Source organism: Ischnura elegans, chromosome 5 (assembly GCF_921293095.1).
Source record: "Ischnura elegans chromosome 5, ioIscEleg1.1, whole genome shotgun sequence".
NCBI lineage: Eukaryota > Metazoa > Arthropoda > Insecta > Odonata > Coenagrionidae > Ischnura > Ischnura elegans.
Window position 1 is genome coordinate 30,854,976 of NC_060250.1, and position 13,082 is coordinate 30,868,057.

The following is a 13,082-nucleotide window of genomic DNA, read 5'->3' on the forward strand; positions in this document are numbered from 1 at the left end:
AGGAATTAATGGAGAACAGATACACGCCTAACGACCTGATTCCACAATACTGTCCGCGCACAAGTAACATCTGCTATTAAAAATTTCCTTCCCAGAATAACCTGGCTTTGCAAAATGAGGCGATAGTGAGTTTGGATTTTCTTTCCAATGTTACTCTCATGAAAGTATAATATTGTCCAGCTGTGTAGAAAAATAACCTAATTGGTAAAGAGAGTTATTATTTTTATTGTTTTGATAGATAGTTACAATGAGAGGGTGAATTAACAAGCTCTTAAAGCAAGAACGCATTTGTTCAGTACTATGCATATAAAATAGTATGACCTACTTACTATATAAAAGAAATAGAAAGTAGATAAGTACGTCTGATTCGAACAAGGATTAAAAAGGGAATAATTGATACCTAGCGTATTAAAAGCAATATAAAAGATAGGGTCGGAAAAAAAGGTTTGTGGTACTGGCAGCAGCAGATTAATTAGCACGCATAAATTTAGTAATAAGAGAGCAAATCTGTCTAACTTTTCAACGAAAGAAATGTTATACAATAAAAAAATCAGTTCACACCAAATTCGTACAATTAATAGGAAAATTCTCCAAAAATAATATGCTACCTTTCAGGAGCCTAATTAATATTAGCAATGAAAATTTAAGTAAGATTTCATGAGGCAGTAATTTTATGACGTAAAAGTAGAAGCATTTAAAATCATAGCTCTTGTCAACAGGCTTTGATGCCTTTTCGTATTTTCCACTATCAGGCTACCACTTTTCACTTAACTACACGATGACGCACTGAATTGAAAACCTCTGACTTACAATAAAGAACAAACGGAGAAGATGGGATACTCCTTCATCCTATTTCCTCATTTCGTCTAATTTATTGACTGTCGCGGAAAACTACCAAAAAAACGGGGTACAGCAAGGTTCAGCGCCGAAAAACATGAGATCGCCATAAAAAAATAATCAGGTTGCAAAGGCCCTGAGTGGGTGACTACACGCTGCCTGAATTGATTCCGTCACCGCCTCCATGGGTACAAACGTGGTCACAGTGTTAGGACAAAGTGGTCTCGAAAAGCACTCTGGTCGCTGAAGTTTTTTCTCCGCCAATTAATTAAACGCGGTCGCAATAGTAAGGGGATCTTGGTTGCAATTAGGATCGCTTCGGAGTATTTTTTTTAATCGATGAGCAAGGGAACAAATGAGGTCTAATCCTAGGCCACAACAGGCGGGTGGAAGAGGAAAAAATACATATAAAAAAAAGCATACGCGGCGAGATGTGAAAGCACTGGGGAAATGATTTTTAAATGCTTTCTCTCCACCTCTGACTCTCCCATGAGCTAATTCCGCTCGGCAATTACGATTTCCTATCTCCCGCCGCTTCCCTTGCGAGAGGCGATCCAGTCGCAGGGCCAACCAACGGTTCGCACCGCATTTACTGGCATTCTTCCATTTCAACGAAATAAAATCCTTATCCCCTGCTCACACCGTCCTCGATCCAAAAGCAACCCAATAGCCCTTCACACAGTTTATCCTCATACTCGTCCTCTCTTCCGGGCCAAGCCCACACCTCCTCACATTCGCATCCCTTTGTGAGACGACCTCAAAATTACAGTGCAAATAGAGGAATGAAGTTTGATATGCAGTATTCGAAAGTGTAGGCTGGTATTGACTCACAGGAAAGGTGCCGATTAATCCATAATACAGGAGTGGGCGAGGAAAAAATAGTTTTGAGAAGAGATATCACTAACACTCGACCGCTATTTTTCCTTAGGTAATACTTATTATGGCTAAAAAATTTAATAAGAAAACCCTGACAAAACCTTAATGAAATTGCATTTGAAAGGATACATATTTTTACTCAAGCTTGAACAAATGATGCCCATAATAGCATAAGGAATTATTTTAATAGCACAGTATTTAGGAAACATTTGGTCATTTCAAAGGATAAGAATTGAATTTCCCACATTCTGCATAGCCTTATTTTGCTTATTTGGGCATAAATTGATTTTATATTTGGAAGCAAAAGCATTTTGAAAATATAAAATAGAAGTATTTGTCGTTAGCTGTTCAGTGCTCAGTCCAGATCGTAATCAGAACCCACATTCCGCCTCCCCCACCACCTTTAAATACAACAAACTTGCACGCTGGAGGCATGTGGGAAGGGGCCTGGATACGGCGGTATGGGCTAGCCGGAGATGGGCATTGTTTGCGGAGATGCGAAGCGGGTTCCGATTGCGGGTGGAGGACGCAGCGCACACGCCCTGCCATACGCCATTATTCCGGATATCCCACTTCGCACGTGCACCCACTTTCTCTCTCGAATCCTTTCACCCCTCCGCACAATCATGGGTGGGTGGTAGTCCCTCATCTGAGCCACACCTTACAACTTTATTTGATTACATTTCACCGTCGTTGAGTCCAAGAATCTTAAACTGACATAATTTTCTCGAAATATATTGTTCGAAGAGACGAAATCCTAATACCATTTATAGCTAGAAGGAAAAATATCTCCAAAACCTATTTTTGATTGTCTTTGGGATCATCAGCGGAGAATAAAGCAAAGTTTGAACCTTGAGGGTAGCCGTTTTATGCTTAATTTGTTGGAATGATATAATTATATAGTAATACAACTGGCAATTTCCGCAAATATAAATTTAGCAAAAACGGTTTCAATGTACTACATCATCTTCTGATGCAATAAAAATGATGAAGTACATCGCTAACGGGAGCATTAAAGTTATGTTTGCGGAAAATTATCAGTTTAAACATTTATTTTTAGTGTTATCATTAAAATTTTTTATAATCCCTCTGCGGATTAACATCTATACTCCTCCCATGTGATGATCGCCTAAGACAATTGAAATCCGGGTTCGGAGTTAGAATTTCCTTGAACATTGAATGGCAATTGGAATTCCTGCTTTCGGACAATTTATCGTGAAGTCCTATTCGCTCGCCTTTCCACCAGAGGTCAGATGCGTAACTACACATCGCTCAGCGACACAAATCCTCATTGCGTTCTCACTTCTTCTTCACTGATCAGACTGTCCAGACAGCTTCTTACTCATAGCATCCAGCTCTTCTTTTCCTAACACTTCCAGGTCGGACAAATGTGGTGAGTGGCAAACTTTAATTGAGAAATTGACACGAGAAACGTAATCCACAACAGTAAAATAAAATACCTATCACACTACTAGGCACTTATAACGAAATTTATTGAACCCTGAAAGTTGAAGCACAATTCTCAATTTTTAATAGTTTACGCAGTCATGATACAATCGTATTAAACGCCGGGAGGGGCGACAAGATATAACCCAACATAAAAAGTTCTTTTTGGAAAGCACTAGGTGCATTTAAGCTCCTAATCTTGTGTAGGATAATAATAACCCATCTTTTCGACTTATCTAGATTACATAGTCTGAATTTATTGCAGGATAATTATCATGGGATATGAGAAAAATTCTCGAATTTTTAACGCTGATTCGCGCAAAAATTTATAATAAAATATGTCATCTCTATTTTAAAGTATAATATGATTCCTTCTGAGTATCTTAAAAAAGGTCTTTTTATAAGAAAACGCTTACGATTCCTAACATATTGGACACTATGGGCGATCACGAAATCGGCCAGCACTTCACTGTAAGTCTATACCACGTGAATGCGAGCAAATATGTCTGAATTTCAGAAAAAAATCGGCTTCAGATTTGATCAAAAGACAAACTGACAAATAATGGATTAGTCATATATTACTTATTTCTACATTTTATATCACTACTTTTAGAGTCCCAAATAAAAAGAAAATACTTGTAAATGCAATGGCAACTAACTAATTAAGATAATAATAAACAGCATGCAGAGATATGACTCATTCTCATAAGTATTCGTATAAATTAAAGGCTAGCGGCTGACCAGAAACATGTGTATTCAAGGTTCATGCGGTATTACTCACGGCTCGCTTGTAGAGGGTCACCGTTCTCAGATAATCAATTTTATATGAGTTTTAAAAATTATCAGAATTCGCCATAGATACTAAACAGTAGGGAAAAAAGCGAGGCCATTTACTCTGACAAGTACCATTCGGATCAGCAGAGGTAATGATACACCAGGCTCGAGGTGAAATCTTCTCAAGTACATAGGTTAGCAAATGAAAAAAAACGAAGATTTTCGATTTTGCTAACGATAATACTAATTAAAATGAAATGCCCAGAACCAAAGATAAAGCATTACGAATTTTTCCGAAGGAATTTTTGAAATTGGGCAGTCCTCGGACTAGCGTTATGAAATAACACGGTATACAGTTCATGAAAATAAACAAGCCATCCCAAGGATAATGAAAAAAATGGTTACGTGTCACTCAATCCAAGGCATTCCATTTTATTAGCTGTCTCTCCCTGAATCAGTGAACCTCGTATCGAATCGCCTCCACAGTCTGAAGGATTCCGAAGTCATTTGTCGAGGGGCGTCCAATATTAGCTCTGAAATCCCCACAAACGGATGTCGGTACGACGTCCGGTCGGTATGTTGTCCTTCCGTGCTCCAACACGAGGAATGCCCAATGAAAGGACATGCCTGTATCACTTGGCATCCAAGGAAACAAGCCAAACGGCATGGCTCACCAGCACTTCTACACTGTAAGGTATCATTGAAAATGCAGTAGTATGGATTTATACGTTTCGGCATCTTGCCATTATTTCAGAGATACATCAATTCGTAAACAGCTATTCCCTCTTCATATTGTTTACATGGATTTAAAAATATAACTGCTTACTTCTCAGTAGAGTAAAAACATAAATTATAAAGCTGTTGCATGAAATTTTAGTAATTTGTAATGATAAATATCTGCTACGCATGCTATTATATTAGCTATAGAAACCACGATACGACTACCTCAAATTAACGGTGTTAAGATCGAGGAATTTCAATACAGAATTCATCAACAAAGAGCAAAATATAAATCCTTACATACTTGGAATTTATAATTCTTACGCCAGAAACGTTGCGCATTTCAGCACTACACCTGCTCTGAGGTAAGCTCTGAATGTAATTGATTCTCGGCCCAATTTAACCTTTTTCTGGAGGTTTTTCTTTGGAGATGTACCTATGTCTAAATCGTACTGTATTAGATTCTATGAAGCAAACAGGATAGGATCCAGGTAACTGATTGGCTTGCGACATGCAATGCCTTTATTTGACGTGACACGTATCGATCCAAAATTTTATGGGATAATAAATTTGCTACGGAAGAATTTTTAATGCTTCAAGCTTCATAAGATGCCATTACTTATGCCATTACATGACTTATTATTTTACATTAGAAAATCATTATATTTAATGAAATATTTTGGAGTAAATATTTTTGATGCGTGGATCGATATAGTATTAGACAATGATCCTTTTTGGTCATTGTCAACATTTTATGGTTAAATTGGCCTGTAGCACAAAGGGGGTTGAATAAAATATACATATTAGCAATAAATGTCCACAAGAACTCAGGAAAACAACAAATTGCCACGAAATGATTGTTCTGTCTTGTTAGACAATCTTCACTACACGGTCAGTTACGGAAACTGGGAAGTGAGCCTAACTGCGACACCTGTACAATTGACCCACAATTGCCCGCCAGGATCTCCACAGGGCCTCCTCGGATTCTCAAACCCCCTTATAACGATTTTATCCTCGTGCCATCCCTTCCAACTCCAAACGTCATCTTTCGGTCCGATTTGATCCTCCTCCATTCTTCCCACTATTCTCCTCTCCGCCTCGTAACTGGCCTCTTCGGCTTCTTCCTTTCATTCCCCATTCTCTTCTTTTTACCAATCCGACCCACTATCTTTCAGCCACCACACGAGATCCACTTTGGCTCTGCACCATCCCCCCCCCACCATCACACGGAGTTCTCACTTACCTCTCTCTCCACTCCCATTTACTCATATCCTCCGCAAGACCTCATACCCCGACATCGTACCCTACGCGCGCAGTAATGTCCCATAAAACGGTTGCTATGGAGACCGCATGGCCTCCTCCTCCTCATCCCCACCCCACCCCTCACCCCACCTCATATCCTTTCCACACATTCTCGGGTTTCATCTGGCCGATCCGTTCCGAAGGACAACTTTTCCCTCTCTCGCAAGGCTCACCCCCTCCCACCCCTTTCAGCATTCCGACCACCCCCCCCCCCCCCACGCCCGTCTCCTACTTGACGCTACCTATAGAACACTACGTATTTCCTTCACAGCAAAAAAAGAAAGGGCTGTTGATAGTTATCCAACAATTTCAATGAGCCGGAGCAATAAAAAATGACACTGTGACGTTGGCGCCGTTGTAGAATAGTGAAATTCACAGATTGATTCAGAATTTGAAATGTATCCTAAATATAGTCACCTCTACCCTTCCGTGTTCCAAGGAGAAAGAGTTGGTTTGAATAGGTAAGGGTAGAACTCACCCTGGAATAAGCTACAGGAGAGTGATACCATACAACTTCTGGGTAGAGGAGCCAGATGCCTTTCCTGAGCCACCAAGGAATCCGACGGTTTCTTTGCTTGGGAATGTCTAACGGATTAACTCGGGATTCACAACCGGAGATCTCAAAGGCCTCTCCTCGTAAGATCCGGGTTCGAATTCCGGGCGTGGAAAATAATTCCTCTGTTAATTTTTTTCCCTTTAAATGCACTTACGGGTGACGCTGTAAGGGAAGGCCGCTGGCTAGTGCTTGGTTATTCCTGGAATGTCCTTGAAAACTGCAATACGAAATTTGTTGGCTCACGATAACTTAATAAGACGTAACTCGGTTTAGAATAGTCCGTAGTTGAGAGAGGCTCCAATTCTCACGAAATTAGCATTCATCTAACAAGGAAAATGATTTTATCTATCGAAAGGCGTAAAATCTTTCGTAGTTTGTCGTTCGCGGTGGCGGCGGATCCTCGTTTGCCAAACCGAAGGTCGCGGGTTCGAGTCCCGCCTGGGTAGGTGGCCCCCATCCAGGGCATAAATGTTCTTGTTCGACCGATTCGTCAGAACATCCTCTGCCCTAGACTAATCCGTTTGGCACCCATGAATAAAGAAACTCTCTCATTCCTAGGTGAGCCTAGGAAAGCATCTGAACCCCCTTACTTAGGATTTATGTGGTTCTTACTCTCCTCTGACTTCGTCCCTTCGGGGGAGGTTGTCCTTATCCATGGCAAGGATGTCCTTGTGCATTTAATAGGGTGGTTTCCTATTATTTTTTACCTAAATCGAAAGATTATTACTCCTGGAGTGCGCATTTCACGCTCTTAGATTTTCGAATGACAATATCTATTTTTCGCGATTAAACGAAAAGTGAAAATTTTCAAGCGCGCGAAAACGCGGCGGCCAAGTAGTAATGATGGGAAAACTTCGTGTGACGTATTTCTGGTTCCAGCTTCGGCGTGTGCGGTGGCCTTGGGCGAGGCTTGAGCGCTGATACGACGCAGGCTGCTAGCAGGTAGCGCTTGGCTTAAATAAGGATTATTATTCCCCTATCAAACGAAGAAAACTTTCCGAACTTAGATAGTTTTAATGTGTGATTATTAAGAGATGTTTCCCTGAGCTCTGTGCCTCGTGCATGCATTGGTAATCTCAGACGATATAAAAATCCTATCTACTCGTATAGAAACTAGGTCCCTGTGACGTCACGTGGAGTGGAATCGCATGTGTGCCAATCTGGAGTTTTTCAATGAGGTTAAAATTGACCGTTGCCATTCGTCTAAACTGGGATTTTTTAAACCAAATAACTTTTATATTATGAATACACTAATGGCGGGTAACGAATCGCAATCAATGCATTTCGTTTTCTTTGATGAACTACCCCATTCTTTAATGTTATGAAAATCCCGACTAAAAGCCTAAAAAGCGCTGTTTCCGGTGGTGTGACAATGAATAATGTAATTCCTCAGCAACCGATTTTAAGACTGATGGACGCCAAGGTTAAGTTGTTGCGAACAAGGCTACCCGCGGCTGCACCCAGCCAATCCCTCTCCCGCGCCTCTCCTTCAGAACCTCCACCGCCACTTCCGCTCCTCCGCACCCCGCCTCACACGCTCCATCGCTCACCAACACTCCCCCAACACCACCCTCTCCCTTCTCCCCCTGCCTCTCTCCCTCCGCCGGCCCCACTCCTGGCAACAGGTCAGTTGTTCGAGGGCTTTAAGCCGACAGGGAGGGTTCCGTCGGGCCCTAGACAAACAAACCGAGGAATGTTTGGCCTCTCATAATGGACCCAATGATTCCGATTCATTCGCCTTCTCCCAGCCTTTTCATCTCTCTCCCAAACCCTCTATCCTCGATTCTTTTTCATTCACTCTCGGGGGAAACTTTTTCTCTTCCCGGTGGCGACATTTATTTTGCAACGCCAAGATTTGATACCACCAGACCACCCATCATAGGAGACATTCGTTTCCCTGACGGATAGAAGTATTAACAGCGTGGCATTTGTTTCAAGAGCTATTTATAAGTAATTTGATAACCAATCAACCAAAATAAGCGAAGATTCAATTAAAAATCATGTTTTAACTGTAGGAAACTAAGGACCCAGGCTCTTAACCTAAATGACGAAAAAGTTAACTATCATTAAAGTGTTTAGGCTTTTAACACTATGTACTCTAAGGATCTGTCAATGCTTACCAATGAAACAAAATAAAGCGAAAATGGTACACAGACTCAATATAATAGGAGTTATATTAAAGGGAACGAAGGACCCCGAATTTCAATCTCAATTACCGAAAAGATGAAATATCATAAAAGTTTTTATAACATAATTCAAAAGCTGAAATATTTTATTAACTTTATGTAAAGGGAAATGACGAAAAAAATAAGCCAAAATAGCATTTTAAAGGTATTAAAAAACTTTCCTCTCGATTTCATCTTTGATATATTAACTTTTGCATGTAAAAAGTAATGCTGAAATACAAAATTAGCTAAGTCCTCATATTGGAGCAATTAAGAAAAACAAAACTATACCAAAGGTAATTATACCGGCTATAACACCAGGCAAATTAATCCAACCCTCAGACGTAATTTCTACTTTGAATGATACCTCATTTATGGATAAAAACAATTCCTAAACAAAAGCTATGCTAAATCTACGAATGAGTACTAACTGAAAAATCAAAATTCATGCATGTATCGATTGCTCACGAGCCCAGATATGACGTGATTTCGCTATTCCGTTTGCTAGTCGAAAATTCCACACAAATAAGTGAATAATTGGATTTGAAAATTTAACGGCACGTGAAAATCTGGTCTCTTCGAAATGCAGCATCATATAAAGCAACCCCCTTAAGGGAATCCATATCTTCATTCGAGGGCAGAATGAAAATTTCAAATTAGCTCGGTCAAACCTGACAAGAGGTAGCCGACACACACACTCACGCTCGACAAACTTGCTTCTTGCTTCCCCCCAACTCTCCTAAATTGCTTCCGTTCCTCGGACAATTTTTTTCCCCGACCAAAAACCACTTGTCCACATCCCCCGCGCTTATACCCTGCCGCACACATATCCCAGCGCGTGTCCCTACGACCGTCTCCGACGAAAAAAAATCTGCTTCGCTCCGCTCCCTCGCAAAAGCCTTTTCCATCGTTGGCATCTGCGTGGGTGTATGTGTGTGTGTGTGAGCAAACGGCGTCCACCGTGATGAAAAATTGAATTTCCCGCATGAGAGTGTGCGCCCGTCCAAAGTGTTTGTGCTTTTTTTCTCGTCCTTTGGCCGCTCCGCAGTTTGTGAAGGAGAGGGAGGCAAAGAGAAAAGGGATCTGTTTGAAAGACGGGAAGGAAAAATGGAGCGTAAAGGTATTGTAGCCAATTTTAACAAAGGGGCGAGAGAGAAAGAGGGGGATTGTTTGCATAGCTTGCGCCCATGATACGCACTTGCTTCGGCGTTTGGCCGTGAGACGTGAACTTGATCCACGCAGCAGAACGCAGCCGGAGCAGGTAGAGTCCTAACGAAATCTTAATCCCTCTGAAGGATTAGATAGGTACTCTCTCGTTGAATTAGTGCCATGGTCCATGATAAAATATAAACAGCAAATGGTAATATCCACGCTTTAAAATATAACTCGACTACCGACCATGGTTTCGACACTCTATGTCATTTTCAAGGTAAGTTTTTTCTTAAAAATGGGACAGAGTGACTGATCATGGTTGGTAGTTCACTTATACAGGGTGTTTATAAATGAATATCGGGGTTTTAAAGCTTTATAATATTTATTACATAATACTTGCAGTTATAAATTATGTGTCAAATTAAAAAGGAACTGAAACAGTTTTATTTTTTTGTAACAATGCACATGTGTGTGAAATGTTTCCGCCGCGATCCGCTAGAAAGCGGTAGTAGCAAAGATGGCGACTAGTGAGCAGAAAGCGTTTTGTGTTTTACAGTTTGCAAAGACTGAATCTGTGCAACGTGCGTTCCGCATTAAATTCGGTTGTGATCCTCTAAGCGACAATAACATCCGTAGATGGTATCATCAGTTTGAAGAAACAGGCTGCCTTTGTAAATGGAAGAGCACGGGACGACCAAGAGTTAGCGAAGAGACTGTTGAGCGAGTGAGAGAATCGTTCGCTCGTAGCCCAAAGAAAATAGTCCGGAAGGCTAGTTGTAAATTATAAATTCCTGTGTCGACTGCTTGGAAAGTGTTAAGGAAACGTTTACAACTACGTCCTCACTGTTTACAGCTATTACAGTCTCTGAAGCCTACAGACCACGGATTACCTGCCAACTGCACAAAATGGAAATGTTGTTTCATGACGATGATGATTTTCTGGATCATGTTGTCTTCAGTGATGAATCGACTTTTCAACTCAGTAGACATGTAAACACTCATAATGTGTGGATCTGGGGTTACTGTGCGACACAAGTTGCACAGTAACTACAGATTCAGTCTTTGCAAACTGTAAAACACAAAACTCTTTCTGTTCACTAGTCGCCATCTTTGCTACTACCGCATTCTAATGGACCGCGGCGGAAACATTTCACACACATGTGAATTGTTGCTAAAAAACAAAACTGTTTGAGTTGCTCTTTCATTTGTCATATAATTTACAACTGCAAGTGTAATTTAATAAATATTATAATGCTTTAAAACCCCGATATTCATTTATAAACACCCTGTATATTGAAGTGTGGATATTGCCATTTGTTGTTTACATCTTATCAGGGATATATCGCATTTCCACCACGTCATACCTGAAACGATTTCATACTGCGATGGTTTTATCACAGGTTTCCGACCGACTTGGGCTGTCCTTTTTCTAACGACTCTTCGAAGGAAAAGTATTCCATTGAAACGTCGCATCGGCTTAAATGGACAGCCTAACCCGATTGTACGCCCGAAAAATTTTAATTACGCCCTCAGATGCTGACTGAAACTCATAATGCGCCACCCAGACTGTGATAAACTTCGTTAGGATCGTGAGTGTTTAAGTGGTATCATGGAGTATCATAAATTAGTTAGTTATTTTACTTCATTTCTTGCTATATCTTAGTGTTGAGAATTCTAATTACACGCAAGATGTTATACTTACGCACGAAAGAAGTAGCGGAGCGATGTAGACAATATGATATTACCTTTCATATAGTTAATACAAGATGCTTCAGGAGAAATATATACAATACTTCAGGAGGTGTATATTAGCGAGTTATGCGTAAATATGCAATTCTATCAGTTACTCCGCTCGTTCTATCATTTCATTTCCTACGTTAATGGTTCATATGAAAATGCCACTGCTTCAAATAAAGAAGTATACAAATCAAAATAAAAAGATAACTTTCAATTAACTGAAGGTAGTTGTCTCTCTCTCGATGCTTCAAGTGAAATTAATATTTGAGTTAGAGGGGGTTGGGAACGATTCCCTTTTGTGGGCGACCTCTCACTTAGAGGAAGACACTCAGAGGGAAGACATATATGGAGTGATTCGAGGGCTTCACTCAAGATTTGAACCCGGGTCCTTCGATTGGAATCCCAGCATCGAAACATCGGATAACCGCCGAGATGTCTGTCCAATGCTTTTGATAATGCATTTGAAATAGTTTCCAAAAAATCAATAAACTGTGATTATTCTCATCATTGCAAAGATTTTCAAATATTTGTAAGTTATCCTATAATTATCTATTTCTTCAACGCATACTAATTGTAAACGCATAATATCCTAGATTCACGGCATGATAAATGCAAAGCTATATTTTAGTATATTCAATTTACATTCTACTACTTTTAGACCGTATTTATTTATTCACAGAACATAAGATTGATTGTGACGTAAATAATGACAATTGCACGATATTGGTCCGTGGAATTGAAATTAAACGGCAAAAAAGTAATTTCCTCTTGCACAGAAACCCTTTGACGTAGTAGTAACAAGAATGCTCGTCCTTTTTGGCTTATTTTCCTGCTCCACGAGGGCGAATAAGTGCTCTTCTGGAGCAGTTGGAATTCCATATGGAAATTATTTCATTGATCGGCGAAAAATAAATTCCACCAAAGCTCACCCAAATGACCTTTTATATTTCCTGAAGTCCTCACGAGCTACAATTACCGGAGGACAATAACAGAATTCGGACACCATTTTCATCATATAGGCTCCATGGCATTCATGGAGTTTGAACATTTGCCCTAATTAATGTCAATACGAAGTACCGACGATTTCATATTTAATTTTGGAATAGCTAAACGATTTAGAGAGGAATGAGGCACTAATGACATTATTTATTAGTGGTTTTGAAATACTGAACCGCTTTTGAACACAAAACTTTCCTTCCAAACGAAATGAAAGGGGAATGTGATTCGGAAGAGGACTGAATAGCACATAATATGATTTAATGCGACAAGTACCAACCATAGACTGAATAGCACATAATATGATTTAATGCGACAAGTACCAACCATAGCAAGGAAAAAAGGCCATTAAATTACAGGTGACACAAATATTGAGTATTAAAGTATCTCGACTAGGAGCGATATTCGCCAGTTTTTTTTATGCAAGGAATTGACTTGTTAGTTATGGTTATGGTAAATTATTCCGTCAAATGAGAAAACAAAAATATATCTTAAATAATACATTTATCTAAATTAATCTT

At 40.0% G+C, this 13,082-nt stretch overlaps 1 protein-coding gene across 2 annotated transcripts in view; it reads right to left on the reverse strand.

Moving 5' to 3' along the window:
* The window catches only part of LOC124158652, a 911,695-nt gene that overhangs the window by 230,458 nt on the left and 668,155 nt on the right, over positions 1-13,082 (reverse strand). The gene's annotated exons all lie outside the window — the stretch shown is intronic.